We start from the raw sequence: 15,911 nt of genomic DNA on the forward strand, positions 1-15,911 counted from the left end.
CCACCCCACACGGGCGGGGTTGAATTAAAAAATGATAGATAGATAGATGTAGAATGCTTGTCAATTTGTGTGCATATTCGAAGGTAGCTCCGGTCCTCTGTACACACGGACGGTGTTTCGTAATCAACCCGATCATGAGAAGAGAAATACGAGCAAGAAGAGGGCACAATACGAAACCCTTGTCCAAGAGTTTCTTAATCACGTCACGTGGCTTCGTGATATTTTAATGCAAAATGGGTCAGTGGGCCAAACCTAGGAAAAAGTCCAAAATAAACCTTAAACTTATAGGCGAAAGTTGAATCACACCCGGAACTTTCAACCCCTGAAATCAACACATCAAACTCTCGAATCCCGATCTATTTTGAATCTCGAGTAGATTTAGCTGGTATTCGCTGAATTGGGCCGGCCCATTAGCGTGGTTGCTCGCGCTGCACTGGTCTTTCTTTGTTTTTTATTTTTTTGTTTGTTTTTTCTTTGGTTTTTCATCGGGTTTGTTCTGTTTTTTCTTCATATACTTGTTTTTTCTCTAGTTTTTCTTTCTTCGTTATACTTTGCTTTTTTTCTTCTTTTTTGATTTTATCCATACTGTTTGTTGTTTTGCTTTTATTTTGTTTCATTGTCGGTAACTGGTTTGGTTTTTTACACAAGTCTAATTATTCTCAGTACCCAATGTACATTTTTAGTGCAGACATGAAATATTTTTTTATGCACTCTTGACATTTTTCAAATACTTTACATACATTTTCAAAAATAACATGCTTTCAATATTTTTTTGCATACACGGTAATATTTTTCTGAATACATGTTTTACATTTTTGTAATGACAATAAACATTTTATAAACTACACGAACATTTTTTTACATTGTTACACATTTTCAAATTGTATATACTTTTTTCAAACACATGTCACATATAGTTCTTTAAGGGTATGAAACATTTTTCTACATCACACATTTTTTTTTAATATTGTATACACTTTTTTTACATTACACAAGCACATGTTTTGAATCACGTGAATATTATTTTACATTGTACAATTTTTTTTGAAATACCACATACATTTATCTATACTCATGATTTTTTTTAGATGTCACAAACATTTTCTTTACACATTTGTTCAGGTTTTAAAATTTGTTCCCAGTTTTACAATTTTCAAAAAGTATTCACACTTTTAAATTTTCTTCAGGTTTCAAAAATGTTTATATTTCAGAAATTGTTCGCCTTCTCAAAATTGATTGCTTTTAAAAAATAATTTTCTTAAAGTATTCAGAATTTTCAAAATGTGCTCACACTTTATAAAATGTTCAGATTCCAAAATTGTCTATTTTTTTAATATTTGTTTGCCCTTAAAAACTGTTTTCAAAGTTCGACGCTTCGGTGTGTGCTTAAATACACTGAGCCTCTTATTACATCACTGATAGTAGTCTGCACAAGAGCTAGCAGGATGACCTCAACTCTGCCAGGTCCCAAGTTCGACTTTGCCCATGTCTTTTTTGCTACTTCGCGCTTAAGGAAGAGAAAGACTTTTTATGTCGCGCGTTAAGAAAAAGGAAAAAACTCGCTTTGTGCCTGATAGGCCGGCCCAGTCGAGTGCAGAGCTAACAATCCCTGGATTTAACATGCCACATCGACAATCCCTGTTTGGGAACTCACTCAAGGTTGAAAAATAGACCGGGATCTGAGAGTTTGGTGTGTTGATTTCCGGGATTGGAAGTTTGGGCTTGGATTTAGCTTTTGCCTACAAGTTAAGGTTTATTTGAAGTTTGGTGTTGGATTCAGCTTTTGTCTAAAAGTTCGAGGTTTTTTTTAGACTTTTTCCGCCAAACCTAACACAATAAACAGCCAGACGGTGAAGATGTCACAGTAATTTCCAGCGAGCAGCAAGCACTGTTGGATTGGATGTAGACCAGACAGCACGGTTGCAGTAAGAATAGAGGACGTCAATCTTGAGAGGGATGGCCACCGTAGTGATGGCAATGATGTGTCTTGTTGCAGTGTTTCAGATTGGTGCTCAGCCTGTCTTCACCTATGCAGCAGTAGAGGCGTCAGTGACCTGCGACGGCGACATCCTGCAGCAACGTGCAGGACACGAAGAGAAGAATGCAGGTCATGATCGCGACGACTACATCAGAGAAGCAGCAGCGGTGGTTCAGGGCCTTCAGGCAAGCCACCCTCCAGTCCACACCATGCATAACATGGTTGCAGAAGAGTCCGGGTAAACCATAAGCTAAGCTAGTGGTTTGGACGTTGCCTGCTCATTGACTTGGATTTACCTTTTCTGAAATTATTATGGACCGATCTAGCGAGCGGCCGGCGGCTCGCTATCCTTCACGAGCGGCCGGCCAAAAACGGGAAGTTTTGCTCCGTAATAATCTATAAATAGTAATAATCTCTCCCCTCTAATTTATATATAAAAAACAAATCCATGTATTAGAAAAAATATCAGATAAACAGACAAGAAACATCCATATGAAAATGTGTGACCGCATTTAATTTGAGTTTTCAATTTTTTTAAAAGTCATAATGTTTAAACCGCGTGTCGAAATTAAAATCCGTTTTCACCATTGGAATCCTTGCGACGTGCTCTTCAAAAGTAGATCCGCATGAATATGTTTCGATGAACCAGTCTTCCTGCCAACTAAACATCAATATGTGTGCAACTAGACTACATGCAGCGCCAACTGAGCATATGCGCGTGCCAATAGTCAATCTGCCAACTAAATATCAATGTGTGTGCAACTAGACTACATTGTTGGGTCAATTGCGCATATGTGTGTGCAATTAGTGTCCTGCCAACTAAACATCAATGTGTTTGCAACTAGACTAAATTACAAACCAACTGAGCATATGTTTATGTAACTAGTCTTCCTGCCAACTAAATATCACTGTGTGTGCAACTAGACTATATTACAAGCCAACTAAATATCAATGTGTGTGCAACTAGACTAAATTAGAAGCCAACTGAGCATATATGTGTGTAACTGGTCTTTCTGCCAACTAAACATCAATGTGTGTGCGACTGGACTAAATTACAAGCCAAATAAGCATGTATGTGTGCAACTAGTCTTCCTGTCAACTAAATATCAATGTGTGTGCGACTGGACTAAATTACAAGCCAAATGAGCATGTATATGTGCAACTAGTCTTCCTGCCAACTAAACATCAATGTGGGTGCAACTAGACTACATTCCAAGCCAACTAAACATTAATGTGTGTGCGACTAGTCTTCGTGCCAACTAAATATCTATGTGTTTGCAACTAGTCTTCTTGCCAACTAAAATGTGCAACTAGACTGCATTACAAGCCAACTAAATATCAATGTGGGTACAGCTAGACTATATTACAAGTCAACTGAGCACAAAGTAGCTGAATATAAGACACCCCTAATTACATCCATTACTATGTTGGAGAGTGTGTGCAACTATATAAAATTAGTTTTGAAAAAAGTTGCACTGAGTAGTACTAAAATTACACAATACAGTAATAGACTTGCACAATATAACATCAAAGTTGATGCCGATTTTTTGGAGCAACTCCTGCAAATCTGGATGTTAAAAATGAAATGCACAATCATACCTCACAATGATAAAAAATGAAACACACAGCATACGAGCTGACAACTCTCTCTGAAGAAAAAGAGTTGGTTTGCTAGATTAAGAACGGGACCACATGTGTTATAGCCTGGTATCATTAACTAAAATTCGACCAGAAGACAACCTAATGCCTTAAACATAATTCAGAAATTTCGATGATGAAATTTGTTTCTAGATGAGTAGTTACACACTTTATTAGACCCAAAGCTAATCACCTCACAAATGTGATGCATTTACACACACAAAAACCGAAGCAACTCCAGCGCAGCTCAAATGCATCTACAGGAGCCAAACTGAAGATGTCTAACACATCTAACACCAGCAACAGCCTAGCATGCCGACCAATTGTGCTCGACGAAGGTGACGACAGCAACTGCGACTTGACACGGGGCACATGTATGATGGAATTTGGTCGTTTGGGTTCAGGTTGGGCGACTGAATTGCATCAGTAGGTGCGGTAGGGCGGCGACTTCGGGACGCTGGGTGGCGGCGGACGCGCACCTAGCCGAGGCGCCGGCCATCTGGTTTTGGCTCGCTGCCATGGATGGTTACAGTGGCATCGACCTGTAGCTGAAGGAGGCCGCAACCTTTAGATGGGTCGCATGGCAGCGCAAGTGTGCAGGCAAAGAGGAGGAGCCGGCCAGCAGCATAGGGAACCGGGGTGTAAGATTTGAATAAAACTATTGTTATTGATTTGCCGGCCACATAGAGCGGTATATATAAGAGTTTACAAGCCAATCATACCTATTACAATACGACTAGGACTATTACAATACGACTAGGATTAGGTAACTTGAGAGCCAAGTAATAGTCTAACATCCCCCCGCAGTATCAACGGGAGGCTCGATAACGTTGAGACTGGATCGAATATTACAAAAAGATGTAGATGGCAGTCCTTTGGTAAATATATCAGCAAACTGAGCCGTTGAAGGAACATGCAGCACCCGAACTTGTCCAAGAGCCACCTTCTCGCGAATAAAGTGTATATCAATCTCAATATGTTTAGTCCGACGATGTTGAATAAGATTCCCGGACATGTAGACAGCTGATATGTTATCACAATAAACAATGGTAGCATGTGGAAGTGGTCGATGCAACTCGGAGAGCAACTGACGAAGCCAGATCGTATCAGCCACAGCATGTGCAACCGCACGATATTCAGCTTCAGCGGACGAGCGGGAGACGGTTACCTGCCTTTTCGAGGACCAAGAAATCAAATTGTCACCAAGAAAAACACAGAAACAGGATGTAGATCGTCGAGTGTCGGGACAACCAGCCCAGTCTGCATCAGAATACGCGGTGAGAGAGGTGGGGGATGAATGGTTTATGTGCAGACCATGATCCAGAGTACCTTTGAGATACCGAAGGATGCGTTTGATATGATTATAGTGAGGAATTCGAGGATCATGCATATAGAGACAAGCTTGTTGAACAGCAAAAGAGATTTCAGGACGAGTGATGGTAAGATACTGGAGAGCACCGGCAAGTCTGCGATAAAGAGTAGGATCAGAGAAAGAATCACCATTGGCTGAAAGTTTGAAACTAGTGTCGACAGGAGTATGGGAAGGATGACAGTCTAGCATACCAGCACGATTGAGAAGATCCAGAATGTATTGACGCTGGGAAAGAAACAGACTAGATGAATCACGAATCACTGCAATACCTAAAAAATGGTGAAGAAGACCAAGATCGGTCATAGAAAACTCAGAACGTAGATGAGTAATAATGCGGTCCAAAAAAGTTTGAGAAGAAGCAGTGAGAATGATATCATCAACATAAAGAAGTAAGTAGGCAATGTCAGAATTATGATGATAGACAAAGAGAGAGGCGTCAGAAAGAGAGGGAATAAAGCCTATGGTTTGAATAAATGAAGAAAAGCGTTGAAACCATGCACGGGGAGCTTGTTTGAGACCATAGAGAGATTTTTGAAGAAGACAAACATGGTTGGGATAGGAAGGGTCTTCAAAACCAAGAGGTTGCTGACAATATACAGTCTCTTGAAGACAACCATGACGAAAGGCATTTTTTACGTCTAATTGGTGAATAGGCCAGGTGGAGGAGACAGCAAGGCTGAGAACAGTGCGTATGGTGCTGGGCTTAACTACAGGAGAAAAGGTTTCATCGTAATCAATACCATGCTGTTGGGAATAGCCTCGACATACCCAACGTGCTTTGTAGCGGGAAAGAGTACCATCGGAGTGAAACTTCTGGCGAAACACCCACTTACCAGAGACAATGTTGGTGTTGGAAGGGCGAGGAACAAGCTGCCAGGTATTATTTTCAGTAAGGGCTGAATATTCTTCTTGCATAGCTGCAGCCCAATTAGGATCAAGAAGTGCGGTTTTGTATGATTTGGGAACTTGAGATAGGGAGACGGTGGCATGAAGGTTGAGACGGTCGATGGGTTGACGAAAACCCGATTTGGAACGAGTGCGCATAGAATGATCATTGACTGCTGGGATAGTGGGAACAACGCGAACGGGAAGAGGAGCTACACTGGTGTCCGGCACAGCGGAAGATGCGGACAATGGAGGGGATGGTGGCGGATAGGCATGAGTGGGTGATGGTGCCGAAGGGGATGACGGCGAATCGACATGAGTGGGTGATGGTGCAGATGGGGAAGGAGGCGGGTCATGGGTGGGAGTCGGCGATGTGTCGAAAAAGGCAGTGGCATTTGGTTGGTTTGGGGAAGAGGTATTTAGAGATGCAGTGGCATTTGATTGGTTTGGGGAAGAGGTATTTAGAGATTGAGACGTCAAGAGAGGTGCATAGAAAGGGAAACGTGTAGGAGGAAGGCTAGGTGTGGATGTAGTGGTGTGTGATGGAGTAGGACGTTGAGCAAATGGAAAGATGTGTTCGGCGAAGGTGACATGCCGAGACACAAGAACCCGACCAGTGTATAAGTCAAGGCAGTGATAGCCTTTGTGCTCATCCGAAAAACCGAGGAGAACACAAGGGAGAGAGCGGGGAGAGAGCTTATGAGCGGCGGTAGCGGAAGTGTTAGGAAAACAGAGACAACCGAAAACACGAATGTCGGAGTAGTTTGGATGGCACAGAAACAGAGAAAAATAGGGGGTGATATTGGGATTGGCTTTGGTAGGACGGATATTGAGAAGATATGTAGCGGTGTGGAGAGCCTCAGCCCAGTACTGGGGTGGCATGGAAGATTGAAGAAGAAGGGTACGGATAATATCATTGATAGTACGAAGAGAACGTTCAACTTTGCCATTTTGAGGAGAAGTGTAGGGACAAGAAAAACGGAGAAGAATGCCATGGTTAAGAAAGAAGGTGCGATTTTTAATATTATCAAATTCACGACCATTATCACATTGGATGAAGCGAATAGGGAGGAAGAAGTGCACAGAGACATATCGCTGAAAATTGAGAAAGAGAGCGTGAACGTCGGATTTGTTGCGTAGAGGAAAGGTCCAGACAAAATGTGTAAAATCATCTAATATGACAAGATAGTATTTAAAACCAGAGACACTAGCAATAGGCGATGTCCAAAGATCACAATGTATTAATTCAAAAGGATAAGTGCTTGAAGAACTAGACGAACTAAAAGGAAGACGCACATGCTTGCCTAATTGACAGGACTCACAAACTGAAGAATCGTGAGAATCTCTATTACAAGGTATGGTAAATTCACTAAGAACATATGCTAAAACTGCAGGGTTGGGATGCCCTAAACGCCGATGCCAGAGATCGACAGATGCCAGCATGGAGGTTGGAGAAGCGGCAGCAGGAACACCATTGAGAGAGTATAAGTCGCCAGAGCTATTGAACCGCGCGATCTCGACCTTGGTCTGATAATCCTTCACAGATAAGCCAAAGGGGTCAAATTCGACAGAAACAAGATTATCACATGTGAATTGACGAATAGAAATTAAATTTTTGATAAGGGCAGGAGCAACAAGTGCATCACGAAGAAGAAGAGGTTTAGTGGTGGAGGGAAGTTGAGCCTGACCAACACAGTAGATGGGGATAGAAGAACCGTCACCGAGGGTGATGGATTTAAAGAGGGGTGAAGTGCAAGAGGAGAGAAGCATACTATTTGCAGACATATGACTAGAAGCACCGGAATCGAAAATCCAATCCGTACCTGTGTTGCCTTGGGCGGCAAAATTATTCATGGCCTGGATGAAGGCGGCTTGGTCCCAGCTTGGCGGTGCAGCAGAGGTCGGTGTTGGCAGCAGAGCCGGCTGGTACGACGGCGAGGGCAGTAGGGCCGGCGATGGAGGCGATGGTAGGAGGGCCGGCTGGTACGACGACGAGGGCAGTAGGGCCTACGGTGGGGTGTAGTAGTGACCTCCGTCAGCATAGTAGGGAGCGCCATATGTTGGAGCAGCATGGTAGGCATGGGCCGGCTGGCGAGGCATGAGGAATCCTGGAGCACCAGTGTGGGGCCGCACGCCGGGCTGCCAGGCACCGGTATAAGCTGGTGGAGCGCCTAGGGGAGCCGGAGCGGACCATGGCATAGGCCAAGCCTGGACGAGCCCCGTCTAGGGATCATGTGGAGGACGCCAAGGCGTAGCTGCTAGTGGCGTACTTGGAGCTGGCGAAGGTGGAGGAGTAGGCGCCGAGCGCGTCGAAGGTGGCCTGTAGATGGGGTTCTTGCCGCGATAATTAGGGCTGGGACGCCAGCCCGGCGGCGAAGCGGACGCTGCCCGGGAGGGAGGCACCGCTGGTGGAGGTGGCGCCGCGGGTGCCGGAGCACGCGGAACGGCGGCGAAGAGCTGAGGGCGAGCGTCCTTATTGGATTGAGCACGGTCGGCCCACTGGAGGATGGAGCACACCTCGGCAAAAGTTGGCTGAGGCCGCATCATGGGGATGAAGGAGGCCTGCTTGTCGAACTTTTCGTTGAGCCCGATGAGGAGGATGTTGATGAGCTGCCGATCTTCAACGGGATCACCAAGTTCACGGAGTTCGTCGGCGATGGACCTGAGGCGTTGGCAGTAGACACTGAGAGAGGAGTCGCCTTGCACCGTATTCCTGAGCTCGGTGTGGAGTAGATTGGTGCGAGCATCGACGTTGTCTTGGAACAACTGCTGAAGAGCCACCCAGAGACCGGCGGCGGTGGCAGCATCCCGAAAGACAAGGTTGAAGATCTCGGTGGAGACGCGCATGTAGATCCATTGGATGATGGCGAGGTCATCCTTGACCCATTGGGGATCATGGGATTGCGGCACGGCGGTGGCGTCGACATGGGAGCGAAGATTGCAGCGCCCGAGGTGAACTTCGAAGAGGTGGCGCCAATGGTAGTAGTTGTGGGAGTTGAGATCGAGGGTGATGGGGATATAAGGACTAATATCCGAGATTGTATCGGTGAGGGAGAGCACCGGGGGCATAGGTGGTGGTAGTAGAGCTAGGGTAGAGGAGGAGGAAGCTGTGGCGGCGGCGCGGGCGAGGGTAGCGGCCCGGCGCTCAAAGTAGCCGGGCGGCGGCAGCGGCGGTGGGGTGGGCGGCGGAGCCATACCCTAGGACCAGGAACTCTAAGATACCATGTAAGATTTTTATAAAACTATTGTTATTGATTTGCCGGCCACATAGAGCGGTATATATAAGAGTTTACAAGCCAACCATACCTATTACAATACGACTAGGACTATTACAATACGACTAGGATTAGGTAACTTGAGAGCCAAGTAATAGTCTAACACGGGGGAGCAGGCCCTGCCGGGCGCAGCGCGCATCTCCAGGAGGACATGGACGGCCGGATGCATGATGAGCGTGGCGCGCCTCGTTGGGAGGTGGCTGGAGGAGCGAGTCGGCGTTCGCATAGCCGATAGGAGGAGCGGGGCGGCGTCCGCGCTGCCCGGAGGAGGAGCACGGCGGAGAAGCGATGAACAAGGCGGCGGCCGCGTCGTGGGGAGGAGGTTCTGGGCGGCAGTGGGACACGGGTCGAGTGGATAAGGTAATCGACGTGCCCAGCTGCGTAGACTTCACCGACCAGATAACACCTGGCACTAGGGGCCGCACGATACAAACGCATCAAGCGGTCGTCACGCGGCCGCTCGGTTTGTCCAAATCGTGCGCGTGCACTATGAAGTATTTGGCAATTATTATTGCAAGCTTCAATATAAATGGATGAAAACTTTTAAGATGGTCCCAGATGATATGCGCCGTCTAGTTTTGTTAGTCTAGTGGTAAATCGCGAGTGGACATGCCACCCCGCGAGGTCGTCATCCGCACCGCCCATCCACACGTGATTCGTGCTAATTCAATACAAAGTTGAAGTATAATCTTTCATGGGCAGCGTACGTCAGCTCGTATAGCACTCGTATTTGCCTCTACATGCCACCGTAAAGGCCCACATGGCAGCCTGTAGCGCCAACGGCTAGCTGCGTCAGTTGGAGCGAGCCCCGCAGAGGTATTTATTGCACGGCAGTGACAACGGCTAGCTGCACCAGGCGGCAGCGAGACGCACGTTGATCACACTGCTAGGCACAACGGCTAGCCGGACGACGCTCCTCCGTGTCTTTTTAAACTCCCATACTTCCTTGCTTCGGACGGTCATTCGAAACTGCTCATCTTCTCCATTCCTCCCAGCTCCCCTGGTCTGCCTAACTATGTGTTCATCCATGTCCCGTAGTAGTTCAACATCACCTCCATCTCACCACACGAGAAATCACATGCCTCCACTCCCTTCTGCGTAGGGTCTGCCTTATTTTTTTTCTTATGTTCTACTTGTTGCTAGACGAACTGCATATATCTTCCAGTACGTTTACCTTGCTCACGCAGCTGGTCTATCAATAATCTATCTACATACCGTTTGAGAGCGGACGCCATAACCGCAATTAGCCTGTCCCTAATGAGAAACAGGTGGAAACACGTTCATGCACCGAACGGTTCCCACCAAACAGGAAGGAGGGGCATAAATTGACCGTGCTTTCCAAAGGAAGTAACTGCCCACTCACTGCACGTCGTTCACTTGCATACAACAATAGTAGTGGGACTAAAAGTAGTGGGACTAAAACTTGCTAGCCTCACCCATGCTTGGATACAAATACTAAATAGACTAAAATGAATTAATGAGCATTTATTATCCTCCAAACCCTCCAATCCCGAACTCGCATGTGTTAAAGGAGAGGAGTTAAATGAGGAGAGAGAGGACTAATCCACATTTTAGTAGGGTTTCCCTGACTAAAAAAATTTAGTCTCAAGACTAATTCTAGCCTCTCTTTAGTCAGGGGTGATTGGAACTTTAGCCTCTAAAAAAGACTAGTTTTAGTCAGACTAAAAATAGTCCCTTGGATCCAAGCATGGCCTAAGAGAAGGCATTGCGCACCATCAATACGCCCACTAACTCTGCGCCGAATAACTTCACCCAGTATGAATTGATTACTTCAATTAACACAGGTGGTCCAGTGGGCTGAATCGCTAGCGGACAAGGCTCTATTACTACGATCATAAATGCTTGCTGGCGCACGAGCCCGATGGTATAAATAGAGTTTTCTCGTTTTCGAAATAATTACCACTATGAGTATTTAGGTGTGGGGCGCGACATGCTATATTACCTGGCGATCGCAACGTAGAACGGACGCACGCGATAACGACAGCGCGTGGCCGCATGTCCTCAAAATTCGTGTCCTTAGTCTAGCGGCTATTATTAGTATTACGTCCTAGGAGATAAGATGCCACTGAAAATTCTCTAGAGTTAAAATGGTCTTTGCACTCAATCAAATAAGGAATATATATATTTACCAATTTCTGTGCCGGATTTTTTGAACACAGTATGGACGTAGATGCTCATACACACGCATATATGCTTACCCTGTGGCGGAGACAGGCCCCAGGCAGCCAACCTGGGGCATGAGATGCATTTTCTTTGGGGATTGTAGCAGTACTGTAGCTACAGTGCTGCAGTACCCCCAAAGGCTGCCTGAGGCGTTTGTTTTTCCTGCCGCCGCTACTGCCCTTATGAATACACGTATGCACACCCTACCCTTATGAGCACATGCTAAAGATTGGTCCGGTATATCATCTTGAGATTGACGAAGTCGCATTGACACCTTCATAATTGACGAGAACGTCTCCTCCCACTGAACGCACATCGCCGGATGTCCTGAATTAATTGTAGTTGCCAATGTCAAGTCTAGGACTTGAACTCTGGTGGGCATGGTGGTACCCCAGTTCTCATAACTATCCAACCACATGTTGGTTCATTGCAGAATATATTTAAAAAAATGGGTTTGTACCTTTTTGAGACTTTTGTATACGGTATCACATGCATGTCTTAACTCTTAAGAGTAACAAAAATAATAACTTGAACATTTTTGGATAAAATTGCCCAAGTATCTCTATCACGCAAACTTGTCGCAATGAAAGAAAAAGGTAATCATATTTGGAAATAAATGCATACATGTGTACAATGAACCAAACATATATAGTGCACATAAAAATCTCTATATTTGGAAAGTGTGGACATCAAATGTGTCAAAATATTTCCTTTCAATCTGCTATACTTACCATTTATATGTAGTCAAATTTAAGTCGACTAGGATCAAAATTTTCTCTTACCACTTAAGGGGTAAGAGGTAGCTTCTTAAAATTTCTCTTGTTGGGTACTTCGTGATTGGTAGTTACGCTGTCGTTATCGCTTGTGTATAGTTATTTGAAGACGAAGGATTTGGAAGCTAGCTAACTTCTGGCAGTTAATAATTCTAGCAATGAAAAGGGCCTAGAGGAGCTCATTTTTTCTAAATCTTTGACTTTCTCCTCGGTACTACAGAAACTAAGATTTAGACAAAACCGCTAGAATTTCATCGATATGAGTGACATGACCAGGTGGGCCATCCAGGTAGCGGATATAGGTTTTTCTCCTCCTCTAGTTGGACACATCATGAAAATAAGTTGTTTCCCTATCCCCCTCCTTTGACATCCCTAATTCTCCTGGAAACTTCATGCTATCAAACTGGTTGCAGCTGCACATCACTTACTGGTCTAGAGTCTACCTCATATACAAATATCACGTTTGACTAACAACATTATCATGTCAAGAGACATAATCATATCTTATATTGAAATAAAATCTTGAACCGTCCACGAAACAAATACTCTCTCCATCCCATAACATAACATAAGACATTATTAATTACATCTAATATGGCACATATTGAATGTAATAACGTCTTGTATTATGGGACAAAAGGTCTATTTTGGGACCTTAATTATTGGATGAAATCACAAAGCATGGAAAGCACATAGTACACACAACTTCTTATTGAACCAAATCTTGAGTAGTAGGAGTGGCTAGTGTCCAGAGGTTGGATGTTGGCGATGGAGCAGATCATGTGTGCCGGCAGGGTCATGGTACTAGTCAGACGAGGCGGCGACAGATGGTGAGGCCGTCTCCCACGGCGATCTGGCAGACATCGATGCGCTGGTCAGCAGCGAGCTCAGCCTTGAAGCCCTTGAGGAAGTCGGAGATGCATGCGAGGACACCGTCCACAACAACGCCGGGCAGGACGTCTAATGAAGGCACGGCGACGCCGGCCACAGTGCCACCCCAGAGCGTGTTGTCCTAGACGATGGTGCCGCCGACGCGGACCAGCCGCATCAGCTGTTCGTGGTACCGCCCGTAGTTCTGCTTGTCGGCGTCCACAAACGCGAAGTCGTACTGCGCCGCAGCGTCGGCTTCCGCGGCGGCGAGGAGCTCCTCGAGGCGGTCGAGCGCCTTGCCCTCGCGGAAGTCCACCTTGTGCGCCACGCCGGCCTTCTGGATGAAGGGCAGGCCGAGCTCGAAGTCTTTCCGGTTGACGTCTATGGCCACCACCTTGGCGTCCTTCGGCAGCGCCAGCGCGGTGGCGAGGAGCGAGTAGCCCGTGAACACGCCGACCTCGATCGTGTTCCTGGCCCCCGCTATCTTGATCAGCAGCTGCAGCAGCTGGGCTTCTTCCGGAGTTGACCGACCAATATGAATTGGACCGACGTAATTATGTACTCCCTCCGTAAACAAATATGAACGTGTTTAGATCACTAGAATAATATCTAAACACTCTTATATTTTTTTACTACCTTTGGTGCTTGTCGGTGAGGAGGCGCAGGTCGCGCATGCACTCCGGCTCTCGGGGGAACACCGTGGTATCCAGGATGTACTTGTACAGGGCGTCACTCTTGAGCAGATGCTTGATATCGTAGCTCGCATTGACGTCACAGCCACCAGCCGCCATTGCTCTTGGTTGGTCTCCAAGAAAACTAAGATCAAAGCACTGGAACAACTCACTAGCGCACTGATGCAGTGATACTTGCATTGCAATGAGGTTTGGTTTTATAGTGGTTGTTGGACTGGGATCCCCCACTAGCTAGTGCAGATTGGGTCATCGCACACAGTTCAAAATCCTATCTCACAAGGATGGTCGAACCGTCACCTCGCCATGTTGTGCAACAGGGGGGAGGTGGGGCATTGCACACGATACGAAAAAGCATGTACGATAGGCACTACTTAGAGAAGGCTTTATATGTGGCCTCAAATTAATTGCGGGTGCGGTCCGGAGCCCGCCACAGCTATTTTGAAAAAATTACATTGACGGGTAAAAGTTTAGGCCCGCCACAACTAGTTTGAAAAAGTTGCAGTGGAAGTTAAAAATTTAGGACCTGCTACTTGTGAGCTGCATTGGGATTTTTTCGAAGAGGAGAGAATGATGCAGTACAGTATAGATAAGTATTTTTCTCAGTTAAGAACCAAGGTTATTAATCCAGTAGAAGAGCCACGCAACACTATGTAGCAGTACCTGCACACAAGATAACAAATCTTTGCACCCAACGAGAATAAGGGGTTGTAAATCCCTTGGCGGTTAAATTGTAAGTTTATAGATAGATAGATTGCACAGAAATATCAAAATAAATAAATTAATAAATAATGCAACAATGTATTTTTGGATTTTAATATATGATAAAAGTAAAACCGGGGGCCACAGTTTTCACTAGAGGCTTCTCTCGAGAAAATAGCACATGATGGTTAGAGAAATTATTGTTGGACAATTGATAGAAAAACAAATAATCATGACGATATTCAAGGCAATGATTATATATAGGCATCACATCCGAGACAAGTAGAACGACTCCTGCCTGCATCTAATACTATTCCTACAAACATCAACTGCTATCTAGCATGTGTCTAGAGTATTAAGTTCATAAAGAACGGAGTAACGCATTAAGCAAGATGACATGATGTAAACAAGATAAACTGATACATACGTGTCATGTTCCCTTCTCTCACTGGAATTGAGCACCGCAAAATTGAACACATTACAATGCACCTCTCCCGGTGCAAGATAAATTAATCTAGTTGGCTAAAGCAAATCAATAGATCGGAGAGAAATACAAAGCTATAGCAATAATGCATAAAGGAGTTCAGAAAAAAACTCAAATAATATTCATATATAATCTGATAAAAAACTCACAATACATTGGATCCCAACAAATACACCACAAAAATCATTACATCAGATAGAACTCCAAGAACATCAAGGAGAACATTGTATTGAAGAACGTCGAGAAAGAAGAAGTCATCTAGCTACTAACTATGGACATGTAGGTCTGTGCTAAACTACTGACGCATTATCGGAAGGGAACAAGCTTGACGTAGAGCCCCTCCGTGATCAATTCCTCCGGCGGAGTGCCGGCGGAGGCCTCGGGAATCTCACAAGAACAAAAATTTACGGCGGCGAAAAACGTATTTCAGGTGGATCTCTGATCTGAGAGGAATATTTGAGTATTTATATAAGAAGAATTAGGTTTGGAGATGTCACAGGGGGCCCACAAGCCTGTTAGGTCAAATAGCAGTGCCAGGCACTTGGTACCACCTGCCACAATATATTTCCCATGAGAGGCGCTATCCACAACGCCAAGTTAAGTTCATTGTCACCCAAGGAGGACGACAAGTTTGCCCCTTTATCGCCACCGTCACCTATGAAGGATACTTGAGTACTTGGCTATGGGTGCCACCCTTGGCTTATTTCAAACTGGGAGGAGGTACCCCGATATCGTACCGTCGCCATATTTTAACATTATTAACTATTTTAGTTTGATCTTTAGTTGTCTTATGATATAAATATGTATTAGTATGCATTAGCTTTGTAAGTTTTTGTTCCGTCCCCGTGCCATCAATGTAACGTGCGTGAGAGTCACTATAATAAAGATTAGCGCGAGTATCTTTTATTTTTTGTTGCCATGTATCCCATCTTTGTAAAATAAATTTCATATACTTATCTCATGGGAAGTATTGACTTCACATGGGGTGTAGGAAATAAAATCTATTGGAATTTAAAATGCATAACACTGGTCACTGAACTCCAGGGAAAATTGCAAAGCCT

General features: G+C 45.1%; 1 pseudogene; it reads right to left on the reverse strand.

Moving 5' to 3' along the window:
- Nucleotides 1-12,604: 12,604 nt before the first annotated feature.
- Nucleotides 12,605-15,911, reverse strand: part of LOC119300490 — a 22,274-nt pseudogene continuing 18,967 nt past the window's right edge.

The sequence above is a fragment of the Triticum dicoccoides genome, chromosome 1B (assembly GCF_002162155.2).
Source record: "Triticum dicoccoides isolate Atlit2015 ecotype Zavitan chromosome 1B, WEW_v2.0, whole genome shotgun sequence".
In the NCBI taxonomy this organism is placed as follows: domain Eukaryota; kingdom Viridiplantae; phylum Streptophyta; class Magnoliopsida; order Poales; family Poaceae; genus Triticum; species Triticum dicoccoides.